Consider the following 13,737-nt stretch of genomic DNA (forward strand, 5'->3'; position numbering starts at 1 on the left):
TTTGTTGCAACAGTGAATGGGATTGTTTCCTTAATTTCTCTTTCTGAGTTTTCATTGTTAGTACATAAAAATGCAAGTGATTTCTGTGTATTGATCTTGTATCCTACAACTTTGCTAAATTCACTGATTAGGTCTAGTAATTTTCTGATACGATATTTAGGGTTTTCTATGTACAGTATCATGTCATGTGCAAACAGTGAGTGCTTTACTACTTCTTTCCTGATCTGGATTCCTTTTAATTCTTTTTCTTCTCTGATTGCTGTAGATAGGACTTCCAGAACTATGTTGAATAATAGTGGTGAAAGTGGACAGCCTTGTCTTCTTCCTGATCTTAGGGGGAATGCTTTCAGCTTTTCACTATTGAGAATGTTTGCTGTAGGCTTATCATATATGGCTTTTACTATGTTGAGGTAGGTTCCTTCTATGCCCATTTTTTGAAGAGTTTTAATCACAAATGGGTGCTGAATTTTGTCAAAGGCTTTTTCTGAATCTATTGAGATGATCATATGGTTTTTATCTTTCAATTGTTATCACCAATTGTTAATATGGTATACCACATTGATTGATTTACATACATTGAAGAATCCTTGCATTCCTGGAATAAACCCAAGTTGATCATGGTGTATGAGCTTTCTGATGTGTTGCTGAATTCTGTTTGCTAAAATTTTGTTGAGGATTTTTGCATCTATGTTCATCAGTGATATTGGCCTGTAGTTTTCTTTTTGTGTTGTCTTTGTCTGGTTCTGGTATCAGGGTGATGGTGGCCTCAAAGAATGAGTTTGGAAGTGTTCCTTCCTCTGCAATTTCTTGAAAGAGTTTTAGAAGGATAGGCATTAGCTTTTCTGTAAATGTTTGACAGAATTCTCCTGTGAAGCTATCTGGTCCTGGGCTTTTTTTTGGGAGATTTTTAATCACAGATTCAATTTTAGTGCTTGTAACTGGGTTGTTCATAATTCTTACTTCTTCCTGGTTCAGTCTTGGAAGATTGAACTTTTCTAAGAATCTGTCCATTTCTTCCAGGTTATCCATTTTATTGCCATATAGCTGTTCATGATAGTCTCTTATAATCCTTTGTATTTCTGTATTGTCTGTTGTAACCTCTCCTTTTTCATTTCTAATTTTGTTGATTTGATTCTTTTTTTCTTGATGAGTCTGGCAAAGGGCCTGTCAGTTTTGTTTATCTTCTCAAAGAACCAGCTTTTAGTTTTATTAATCTTTACTACTGTTTCTTTCTTTTTCATTTATTTCTGTTAGGATCTTTATGATTTCTTTCCTTCTACTAATTTTGGAGTTTTCTTTGTTCTTCTTTTTCCAGTTGTTTTAGGTGTAAAGTTAGGTTGTCTATTCGATGTTTTTCTTGTTTATTGAGGTAGGACTGTATTGCTGTAAACTTACCTCTTAGAACTGCCTTTGCTGCATTCCATAGGTTTTGAGTTGTCATGTTTTCATTGTTATTTGTTTCTAGAAAGTTTTTGATTTCCCCTTTGATTTCTTCAGTAACCTGTTGGTTATTTAGAAATGTGTTGTTTAATCTCCATGTGTTTTTGTTTCTTACAGTTTTTTCTTATAATTGATATCTAGTCTTATAGCTAGTCTCACTGTGGTCAGAGAATATGCTTGATATAATTTTAATTTTCTTAAATTTACTGAGGTTTGATTTGTGACTGAAGATGCGGTCTATCCTGGAGAATGTACCATGTGCAGTTGAGAAGAAGGTGTATTCTGCATTTGGATGGAATGTCCTGAAGATATCAATGAGACCCACCTCATCTAATGTAGCATTTAATACATGTCTCCTTATTAAATTTCTGTTTTGATGATCTGTCCATTGGTGTGAGTGGGGTGTTAAAGTCTCCTACCATTATTGTGTTATGGTCCATTTCTCCTTTTATGTCCATTAGTGTTTGTCTTATGTATTGAGGTGTTCCTATGTTGGGTGCATAGATATTTACAATTGTTACGTCTTCCTCCTGGATTGATCCCTTGATCATTATGTAGTGCCCTTCCTTATCTCTTGTAATGTTCTTTATTTTGTGATCTATTTTGTCTGATATAAGGATTGCTACTCCAGCTTTCTTTTGCTTCCCATTTGCATGGAATATATTTTTCCATCCTCTCACTTTCAGTCTATATGTGTCTTTAGGTCTGATGTGGGTCTCTTGTATACAGCATATATAGATGGGTCTTGTTTTTGTATCCATTCAGCCAGTCTGTGTCTTTTGGTTGGAGCATTTAATCCATTTACATTTAGAGTAATTATTGATATATATATATATCAATAATATATATATCAATAGGAATATATATATATTCCTATTGCCTTTTTGTAATTGTTTGGGGTTGATGTTGTAGATCTTTTCTCTTCTCTTGTATTTCTTGACTATATACGACCCTTTAACATTTGGTATAAAGCTGGCTTGGTGGTACTGAATTCTCTTAACTTTTGCTTGTCTGAAAAGCTTTTGATTTCTCCATCAATTCTGAATGAGGTCCTTGCTGGGTACAGTAATCTTGGTTGTAGATTTTTCCCTTTCAGTACTTTAAATATATCCTGCCATTCCCTTCTGGCCTGCAGAGTTTCTGCTCAAAGATCAGCTGTTAAGCATAAGTTAAGTATGTATGTTACTTGTTGCTTCATCCTTGCTGCTTTTAATATTCTTTCTTTGTGTTTAGTCTTTGTTAGTTTGGTTAGTATGTGTCTTGGCATGTTTCCCCTTGGGTTTATCCTGTATGGGCCTCTTTGTGCCTCTTGGACTTGATTGACTCCTTTGCCATGTTGGGGAAATTTTCAACTATAATCTCTTCAAAAATTTTTTCATACCCTTTCTTTTTCTCTTCTCCTGCTGCTGCTGCTGCTGCTAAGTCGCTTCAGTCATATCTCTGTGCAACCCCATAGACGGCAGCCCACCAGGCTCCCCCATCCCTGGGATTCTCCAGGCAAGAACACTGGAGTGGGTTGCCATTTCCTTCTCCAACGCATGAAAGTGAAAAGTGAAAGTGAAGTCGCTCAGTCGTGTCTGACTCCTAGCGACCCCATGGACTGCAGCCCACCAGGCCCCTCCGTCCATGGGATTTTCCAGGCAAGAGTACTGGAGTGGGTTGCCATTGCCTTCTCTGTTCTCCTTCTGGGACCCCTACAATTCAAATGTGGGTGTGTTTGATAGGGTCCCAGAAGTCTCTGAGACTATCCTCATTTCTTTTCATTCTTTTTAATTTATTCTGCTCTTCAGAAGTTATTTCCACCATTTTATCTTGCAGCTCACTGATTTGTTCTTCTGCTTCAGATATTTTGCTATTGATTCCTTCTAGAGTATTTTTAATTTCAGTAATTGTGTTGTCTCTGTATGTTTATTCTTTAATTCTTCTAGGTCTTTGTTAATTGATTCTTTCATTTTCTCCATTTTGTTTTCAAGGTTTTTGATCACCTTTACCATCATTATTCTGAATTCTTTTTCAGGTGGTTTGCCTATTTCCTCTTCATTTATTTGGACTTCTGTGTTTCTAGTTTGTTCCTTCATTTCTGTTAATATTTCTCTGCCTTTTCATTATTTTCTTTTAACTTATTGTGTTTGAGGTCTCCTTTTCCCAGGCTTCAAGGTTGAATTCTTTCTTCCTTTTGGTTTCTGCTCTCCTAAGGTTGGTCCAGTGGTTTCTGTAAGCTTTATATAGGGTAAGATTTGTGCTGAGTTTTTGTTTGTTTGTTTTTCCTCTCATGGGCAAGGCTGAGTGAGGTGCTAATCCTGTCTGCTGATGATTTGGTTTGTATTTTTGTTTTGTTTGTTGTTTAGATGAGGCATCCTGCACAGGGTGTCACTGGTGGTTAGGTGATGCTGGGTCTTGTATTCAAGTGGTTTCCTTTGTGTGAATTATCACTATTTGATACTCCACAGGGTTAGTTCTCTTGTAATCTAGGGTCTTGGAGCCAGTGCTCCCACTCCAAAGGCTCAGGGTTTGATCTCCTGCCTGTGTTCTTCTGTCTTCCAATAGGTGGCTCAGCAGTAAAGAATCCACTTGGTAGGGTTGTTGCACAGGTCTCATACTTTTATCCAGGAAAGCACCTGGAACAGTGCCTGGCAAGTAGTAAGTATGCAAAAAACATTAGCCTTTATTAATATGTTAACATTCAGTCAACCTCAGATACCATAAGAGTCCTGACCAGGTCCAAGAACTTACTTTTAATGGGGTCCCTCTAGCTACCAGGAGAGCAAGGGTAGAAGGAGGGGAAAAGAGGCTGTGGCAATAATCCAGATGAGATACAATGGTGGTCTGGACGAGGTAGAAGCAGTAGAGATATTGGGATGTTACCAATTCTAGATGCATTCTCTTGGCAGAGCCAAGAGAGTTGGCTGATAGACTGAATGGGTGAAAGAGAAGCGAGTCAGAGATGATGCCAATATTTTTGGCCTGGGCTACTTGAATAATGGAGCTGCTATTTACTGAGACAGGACAGGCTGTGGGAAGAGTGGGTTTTATAGGGGAAGATTAGGAGTTCAGTTTTGAGATACCTGTCAGACAGCCAAATGGAGAGGTCAAGTAGGCACTTAGGTAACAGAATATGAGGTTCAGAGGAGAGGTGTAACTTGGAGAAAAAAATTGGTAGTCTTTGGTATGTATTTAACATCATGAGACTGGGTAAAATGAAAAGGAAATAGGGTTGATAAGGAAGATTGGAAGTTTCAGGAATAAGCAGCACTCCAACTCTCAGAGGTCAGGAAGATGATGAGGAATGAGCAAAAAGACTGAGAAAGAATCACCAGTAAGGTAGGAAGAAATCTAGAGAATGTAGTATTTTGGAAACTAAATGATGAAAGTATTTCAAAGAAAGTAATAAACAACTATGCAAAATGCTGTTGAAAGGTCAAGCAAGAAAAAGACTGAAAACTTACTCACTGGAGTCAGCACTGTTGAAGGTAAAGTCCTGACTCAAAGAGAGGGGGCTCAAGAGAGACTGGTGGAAAGGAACTTAACTGTCTCTCGGTAAGTGAGACAACAGAGAGGAACAGATGTGGAGAAGGATCAAGAGGAGGGTCAAGATAGAGTTTGGGTTTGTATCACAAGGCACTGTATCTCTAGTGTTTGGTAAAGTGCCAGGCACATAGTGATAACTCAATAAATATTTGTTGACTAAAGTGAATGAAATCACTAACCACTGATTCAGGAAATAGTCTTAGTTTTAGAAGTTTAAAGTTGGTACAATGAAATGTGAAATTCTTGGTCCAATAAAAAGAACTGCTTTCATTCTCCTTCAATGCCTGAAAACTCTTTCATATTGAAAACTATGACTCACATACCTAGAACAGCTATCCTTAAATTTGAGAGGAACAGTAACAGAATTTGACAAGTACATGCTCAACAAGAAAAAAATACTTTCAATTTTGTATGGGTACAACCTAACCAAATATCTTTTGCACCTGGGGTCCTGTGACTGGCTGAGTACTAGTCCTCTAGTTACATCATGACTCACTAGGCACTATTAATAGAATGGAAGACTCTTGGTAGTTGCTGAAGGATCATATATCTGACAAGGGTCTGGTAACCAGAATATATAAAGAACTCTTAACTACACAACAACAAAAGGACAGACAACCCAATTAAAAAACAGGCCAAGAACTTGAATAGACATCTCTCCAATAAAATGGCCAAAAAACACATTAAAAGACGCAAAGCATTAAAGTAATGCAAATCAAAATCACAGTGTGAAATATTTTCACAGTGTGAAATATCACTTCACACCCACTAGGATGGCTATGACCAAAACCAAAACAAACCCAGAAAATAACAAGTGTTGATGAGGACATGGAGAAACTGAAACTTTCAAACACTGATAGTGAAAATGTAAAATGGTGCAGTTGCTGTGGAAAACAGTATGGTGGCTACTCAAAAAGATAAATTTAGAATTACCAGATGGTCCACAATTCCACGCCAGGTATATACACAAAAGCACTGAAACAGATATTCAAGTAAAAACTGGTACACAAATGTTCTTGGTAGCACTATTTACAGTAGCCAGAAGGTATAAACAATGGAAATGCCCATCAATTGATAAATGGATAAACAAAATGTAGTATATCCATTCAATGGAATTATTATTCAAAGAAAGGAACACATGCTACAACATGAACGAACCTTATAAACTTCATGCTAAATGAAAGAAGCCAGACACAGGAAGTCACATATTCTGTGATTCCATTTATATGAAATGTCCAGGATAAACAACTTCATAGAGAAAGAAAGCAAACTGGTGGTCACCAGGAAATAGGGGGAGAAAGGGATGAGGAGCGACTGCTTAATGGGTACAGGGTTTCCCTCTGGGATGATAAAAATGTTCTGAAATTAGATAATGGTGATGGTTGTTCAACACTGTAGATGTATTGAGATTCACTGAATCGTACACTTTAAAATGACTGAAACAGTTAATTTTATGTTACATGAATTTTAACTCAATAAAAACAATAAATCACACAGCTCACACTTGACACATTAAGGCCATGCACCCAAGAACTGACTCAATTCTCTTACCATGTGCCATTTCCTCCTTTATAAACCAAAGGTACTCTGGACAACTTTGGCAGTGAACTTTTCCCTCCATCTAGCACCATCAGGCATAGTGGGTGTGTGTGTGTGCACGTGCATGCATTGTGTGTGTGTATGTGTGTGTACGTGCTCAGTCGTGTCTGACTCTTTGCAACCCCATGGACTGTAGCCCACCAGGCTCCTCTGTCCATGGAATTTTCCAGGCAAGAAACACTGGCGTGAATTGCCATTTTCTTTCTCCAGGGGATCTTCCCCACCCAGGGATTGAATCCACGTTTCTTGTGTCTCCTGCACTGGCAGGCAGAGTCTTTACCACTTGCGCCACATGGGGAACCAACAGGCATAGTACCTAACTATATTTGTGATAACAGAATTCCTACAATTGACTAAGCACAAAAGTTTCTAAGTACAATATTTTCTTATCATAGACTCCCAATGTAAACCTTCTTAAACCAAGGCCTGCTATTCATATCACAAAGTCATCCTTCATTTAGAAGTTAACCATTATTCACATAACTGATGAATCAATGACAGCTGTGAAGGACAATCCCTTATGAGATGATACTGTTTGCAAAAAGAGTACAGCCAATGGGGTTTTTGCCTTCAACTAATAAATACCATTTTTTACTAACAATCCTTGGCATTTTCCAACCCCTGTGATTTCTATCCTGCTGGTAGATCACAACTCTTAGAAATATGATGTGTAAAACTGACCTTTAAACCTTCCTGTGTCAGATTACCATTGCCAATGAGGTAGAAATGGATAAAAGACAGATTGGTAGTGAACATCTGCATGACAACTCACTCCAGAGAGTCACTCTAACCTAAAGTCTTCAGGCAACAGCATTCAAACAGCCTTCTGGAAACCAGTTTGTTTGGTGTTCTCTTATTCTGAGCTCAATGAGGGCCTAATCCTCCATACCTTTTAATCACCATCAGCGATAAAGATTTCAAAGTATCAGAAATGTTACATGCACGCAACTGGAAAACCAAACTGCAAGATAAAGTTAATTAGGAGAAAATAATAGCTGCAAAGACTACTCCTAGGAATGACACATAGATACATATTCCCTGACCAAGCCAAGTGTTACATTTTCAACATGCTGACAATCTGGTCTTTGTTCATCAATTCACTGAAAAGATGATGTCAGGGTCACTGGAGTGCTGCTGGCCTTTAGGATCGATGGCTTTCCAGATAAGAAACAGACTAAGGGCATAATCACCAACATCTGAGTCTCAAGAGTCCTGGAAAAATACCTCCTCAGGGACAAGCACAAAGTCTCCAAAACAAATGCAAACAAGACCCCTTGGAATGGGGTAGAGGGGTAATCAGGCACCTCTGAGATACCTCCTTGAAAAGTCAGGAGAAGCATCTGGGTAACAACACAGGCTAAGTGCCTCCCATAGAGACATATAAGACACCTCCCTCTCTCTCATCACTCCTCTATTGGCTAAACTTCTCAAAAGATTTTTCCAACATTCACAATTTCCATTTCCTTACTTTCTATTCACTTCAATCTGGTTTCTGCTTTTTTCAATCTAAAGCAGTTGTTACTGAGGTCAAAGACTCCATCTTGCTAAATTCAATATAGCATTTTCGGTCTACATCTTTACTTGAGGACTCCTCTTATTAAAATACTCTCTTACCTTGCCTTTCATGACACATCTTAAACTGGAATTAAATTTGAAAATGAGTTTCTAAGACAAAAATCAAATACAGTTTAAATTATTCTTGAAAATTCTTTAAATGGCCTACTAAGTAAAGCCTGTCTTTTGTATGTATAACTTTATGCAGTAATGAATAGAATATATGCATACATGCAAAACAAACAGTAAGTATACCTGCTGTTTGGAACACTTTCTTTCATCTAACTAGAAACAATTTCAATGTATTGGGTTAAGTTTGCACATCTTAACTGCAAGCAGGTTACCATCCACTGTACCTCTCTTGCCACTTCCCATCACTTTTCTGGGGCTACCCTCCTGGACCCAACTTTGAAATGGTAGGGCTGAGCCCTCCTCTCACTTCCACGATGGTTCTCAACTTCCACTGCTCAGTGGAAACACCTGAGGACTTTAAAAATCCAAGGCTGAAATTCAGAAAAAATAAACAAAAACAGGGGCTCCCCTAGAGGCCCAGATGTAAAGAATCTGCCTGCCACGCAGGCAGGAGATTCAGGTTTGATCCCTGAGTAGGGAAGATCCCCTGGAGAAGAAAATGGCAACCCATTCCAGTATGCTTTGCCTGGAAAATCCCAAGCATAGAAGAGCCTGGTGGGCTACAGTCTGGAAGGTTGCAGAGTTGGACAGGACCTAGCAACTAACAACAAACAGAAAAAGAAATTTCTGAGGTAGGCTCCAGCAACAGTATTTTTTAACCATTCAGTGTTTCCATGTGCCACGAAAATGAGAATCACTATTCCATATTTTCTCCCTACAGCAGGGATTCCACACTCAAGTGCCTATAGAGTCAGAAAAGAAAATAAACAAAGCAGGCCAGGAATAAGTCTTAGGTAGTGGTAGGCTCTTTGGTGGACTAGAAAGCAGCTGGGATCAGCTGTGCTCAATTGTTCCCACATGGGAAAGCCAGATCAGTAGTGCTACATCTTCATACTTTTAAAGAACAGCCCTAAATCTAGATTTTCATGGGAAATTTTAACATTTTAAATTATTGGCAACTAGCTCAAAATTAAACTACCACCACCACCACTGTATGTGAAAAACAACACAAATCTGTAAAGCAGATTCAGCTGTGGGCTGAGGGTGTACAACCTCTCTGCTGGTTAATTCCATCTATGCCCTTCAATTTATACCTAAATATGTGTATCCCCTGTTCATCCCACTCTTCTGGGCTCTGGATTTGAATCAGCAAATGCTCATGTGACATCTCCGCTTCTCACCAGTCCCAAAGTGAACTGTAATTTAAACTACCTCAACCATTTGTCCTTCCAATGTTCTCTAGTTCAGGTACCAGAACCATTCACCTGGCTGGGCAAGCAAGAAACCTGGGCTTCATCCTATGCATGTATGTCTCTTTCTCACTGCTTGTACCATACCACTCATCAAATCCTATTGATTACACCTCCTAAATATATCCCTTGCATCTATCCACTTCCCTTCATTTCCTCTGTTATCAGCTCAGTCCCAGCTACCAGTTTTTCTCTACCTTTCCACAGTGTAGTTTCCCTCTGTATCCATGGATGAAAACCTGCAGATATGGAGGCCTGACTGTATTACACCATGTTATATAAGGGACTTGAGCATCCATGGATTTTGGTATCGAAGAGGGTCCCAGAACCAATCCCCAGTGGATCCTAAAGATTGACAGTATTAGCCAGCTCAAGTTGCCACAGTAAAATACCACAGACTGGACAGCTTAAACAACAGAAATTTGTTTTCTTACAGTTCTGGAGGATAGACCTCCCATATCAATGTCTGGCAAGGCTGGTTTCTGGTAAGGACTCTGCCTGGCATGTAAATGGCTACCTTCTCACTGTGTGCTCACATGGCCTTCCCTTCCTCCTCTTCTTGTAAAGCCACCAATTTTATTGGATTAGGGCCCCACCCTTATGACCTCATTTAACCTTAATTATCTCCTAAATACTACCTTCAAATATAGTCACATTAGGGAGTAGGGCTTTAAAAAGCAATTTTAGGGGGATGCAATTCACTCTATAGCACACTGTAATTTAGAATCATTTTTCTCCCAACATTCACTCATTCTCTCCAATTTGATAAGAATAATCTTTTACAACCACAAATATTTACAAATGTTTGTGTGTATACATATTTGACCCAACAATTGCACTTCTAGGAATTTATCCTACAAATATATTCACACACATATGAACTAGCATATGCATAATACTATTTCTTATAGTAAATTACTGGAAACAATTTAAATGTCCCTCAATAGAGAAATGGTTATATAATCTGTGGTGTATCTATACAATGGAATACTAGATAGTCATTCAAAAGAATAAGAACACTATGTACTAGAATGGAAAGATTTCCAGGACATCGTTAAGAGAACAAAACAAGAAACAAAACAGTGTATACCAGTATGCTGTTTGTGTAAACAACAGAAAGAATATGTGTTTGCTTGAATGTTAATGACATTTCTAGAATGACAATTCTAGAAAATGTCTAAAATGATACATAAAACTACTAACAGTGATGACCACTTTGGAAGGTATGGAAAACTGGAAGCTGGGGGAGGGAGTAGGACCCGCTGCAGACATTCTGCAGACTGTCCCCCTAAGCTTCACCTTGTAACTTCTATTTTTTCTTGAGTCTACCTCACCTTAAAGGTTATTACCCAAGGAAACGTTCCCCAGTTTCCAAACTAGGTCAGTACCCCTTTTATAGGTACTCGTAGTACCTGTACATGGTCCAAGAGTGCAGAGACAACATCCGTGGCTTTTACTGCTGTATTCCCAGACCTAAATTCATGTCTGCCTGGCAAACTGGGCCCTCCCTCACATGTTTGCTGAACAAATGAATGACTGCTCTTACCTTCAAACCTAGCAGAGTAAACTGACACAGAAGCAAATGATGACAATGCATTTGTCATTAGTGTTAAGACAGCAGTCCATTTAGAACAGTGATTCTCAAGTGGGGGTGATTTTGACCCTTCCAGGGGACATCAGGAAGTGTCTGGAAACATTTTTGAGTGTTACAACTGTGTGGGTTGTATGACTGTTTGTCACAATTGTGTGTGTGTGGAGGGGGACTCCTGGTAACTATTAACTAGAGGTCAGGAATGCTGCTAAACAACCTATAATGCACAGGATAGCCTCCACAAAAAGAATTATCTGGTCCAAAATGTCAACCGTATCTCTAATTTAGAGTAAGGTCATAACCAAAACGGTGATCAGTTCTATTCTAGATGGTGGTGTTTTTTTGCAGGGGGAAGTGGGGTGGGGTTAGGATGTCAAGAAAAGCTTCAGAGAGGAAGTAAAGCTTTAAGCTGGCGTGTTGAAGGGTGGCAGGGACCATATCAGAGTAAATTGTCTGCCAGAGGTAATGTGAAGTGTTTAAAGGCAAAGTTATGGTTTGAACAGGTACCCGCCCCCGCCCCAAGTACCCCATACCCTGATATTACTCAACTTCTTTATTCCCTTCTTGCTGAAACAAAACTTTCATTCTCTTAGGGTAGTGGTTTCAGCTAAAAATATTAAGGCCAAATTAATTCAGACTAAAAGTCAGATAGGCCATTCACTCTTCAAAATGTCAGCTGCATTTTAAAATTTGCAAATACGAACACAAAAAAATCTTTAACTCCTTAATGTTCAGATTACTTGTAATAAAGCTATTTTTGAACTCAATAGCCAGGTTGGTTCTGGTAAAGATTTCTCCAGTTTTTTTTAAAAAGGGCTTCTCCATTTTTTTTTTTAAACTTTCTTTCCTCTGTACTCAGTTTCTGAGCTCCCAAGATCCAAGTTTTTCCACAAGCATCTCATGCTATTAAGTTCTTGTGCCAGAGAGGATAGGATGCAATAAATGTAAATGAATTGTACATGTAAATTAGGAGTAATCTGTAGATTTTTTTAAAGGCTTTCACTAAAAGTTATAGATACTCCTGGAAGAAATTAAGTTCAGATAATTTAAAATAGAAAGAAAGAAAGAAAACAGTGTTTTACTGTAACACAAGCCTGCTGCCTACTGAGCTGAAAGCACACACTCTACTCTAGTATGGCCATTCTCAGGGTCTCGGAGTGGGTGTTCTCTCCAGAAACTGAGGCCTGAGACTAACCAAGAACAAAGAAAAACGCCTGGCACAGAAGGTTTGGGCGAAGTTTTGTACATAAATGATTTGAGGAGGAACACTTCCTCAGATTTTGGAAGGCATACAAATTACTCTTTTTCTTGCTTACATGTTAAAAAACTTTTATTTCGTGTTTCCAGATCATTTCCTAATAAGAAAATACCTTATAATTTACAGACAGCAATTTATTCTCCCTTACATTTGCTGACCACTAAAACTGGATACAGTTTCCTTAAGCTTTACCAGAGTCAGAGGATTGGGAATGATGTGAGCACAGCAGAGTGCAGATGCAACATCAACTCCAACGTCGGCCAGCTGGTTTCCATCGAGAGGTCCCCCAGGAGAAAGCCCCTCCGAGGCGGCGGCCGGCGTCGGCGCGGAGTAAGACCCACCGGGGCGGCCCAGTGGCAGCCACGGGGCAGGGCCGAGGTCTGCCTGGCCCTCGTTTACCTTTGTTTCAGGTACTCCCGCTCCCAGCCGGGCCCGGGATCCCGCCCGAGGCCCCGAGCTGGTGACACATCCTTCTTTGGCCAAGTCGGGCCGAGGTTGGGCAGGGGGCGGGGAAGGAAAATAAAGCCTCAGCGCCTAACGACGTGACTCTCAGTTCTTCCAAAACGTTGGCATTTGTTTCTCTGCCAAGCTTTCCTATTAACAAGTTCCCGAGGGCTGTACGGGTGAACTGGCCCCGGAGCCCCGAAAGTGGGAGGGACCAGGCCGTCCCCCGCCCGCTCGTCCGTGGGCACCCCGGGGCAGGCCGTTTTCACACCTCCCGGGCTGACAAGGCCCGGGACCAAGCTGGGCATGAGGCGGCGCCCGTACCGCCTCGAACCCCGACCTCCGCGGCCGGGCCAGCCCAGCTGGCCCCTCGGGCCAGTCCGGTCCCCGCCCCCAGGCCCCGGCCCCGCCCGCCCGGGCCTCCGCGCACCGCCCCCCGGCCTCGCCACAACCCGCGGGCCGGACCCGGGGCGCTAGAGCGCCGGGCCGCGCGGCGGGCGGCCACACGCCTACCTCAGCACCCGCGGTTCCTCCTCCGGCTCCTGCCTCGGATCACGGACAGCGCTAGCCGCCGGGCCTCCCGGCGGCGCGGGATATGAGACTGCGAGTGCGGCGCGTGAGGAGCTGAGGCCCGAGCGCGCCCCGCCCAGCCGCCAGTCCACCTCCTCCTACCCCTCGGCCCCACCTTCTGCTGTGGGCTCGGCGCCGCGCCCCGCCCCGCCCACCAGGCTCCGCCCCTCCCAGTGGGCCCCGCCCACCCTGCTGGCCCGAGAGTGACAAGGGGCGGTCAGGGGCGCTAGGAGAGCCGCGGCGTCCGCAGTCCCTGCAGTCCCTGCAGTCCCGCGTCTGGAGGCCATGCGGGAACGCGATTCCTAGTGCTTACTACGATTTGGCGGATGCGAATTTCACTCTCGGATATATTATTACAGTGACTGGTATTA

The 13,737-nt window shown here is 41.3% G+C and overlaps 1 protein-coding gene across 6 annotated transcripts in view; it reads right to left on the minus strand.

Moving 5' to 3' along the window:
* The window catches only part of PPP2R3A (protein phosphatase 2 regulatory subunit B''alpha), a 233,067-nt gene extending 219,601 nt beyond the window's left edge, over positions 1-13,466 (minus strand). For 3 of the 6 annotated variants that reach the window (XM_070794418.1, XM_070794431.1, XM_070794433.1), the window contains exon 1: positions 13,310-13,463. The gene's annotated coding sequence lies outside the window, so the exon portion shown is untranslated. Of the gene's footprint in view, positions 1-13,309 lie in introns of all 6 variants that reach the window. The other 3 variants (XM_070794422.1, XM_070794439.1, XM_070794426.1) reach the window with 3 other exon arrangements.
* Between the last annotated feature and the right edge of the window lie 271 nt (positions 13,467-13,737).

This window comes from Bos indicus, chromosome 1 (genome assembly GCF_029378745.1).
Source record: "Bos indicus isolate NIAB-ARS_2022 breed Sahiwal x Tharparkar chromosome 1, NIAB-ARS_B.indTharparkar_mat_pri_1.0, whole genome shotgun sequence".
NCBI classification, from domain to species: Eukaryota; Metazoa; Chordata; class Mammalia; order Artiodactyla; family Bovidae; genus Bos; species Bos indicus.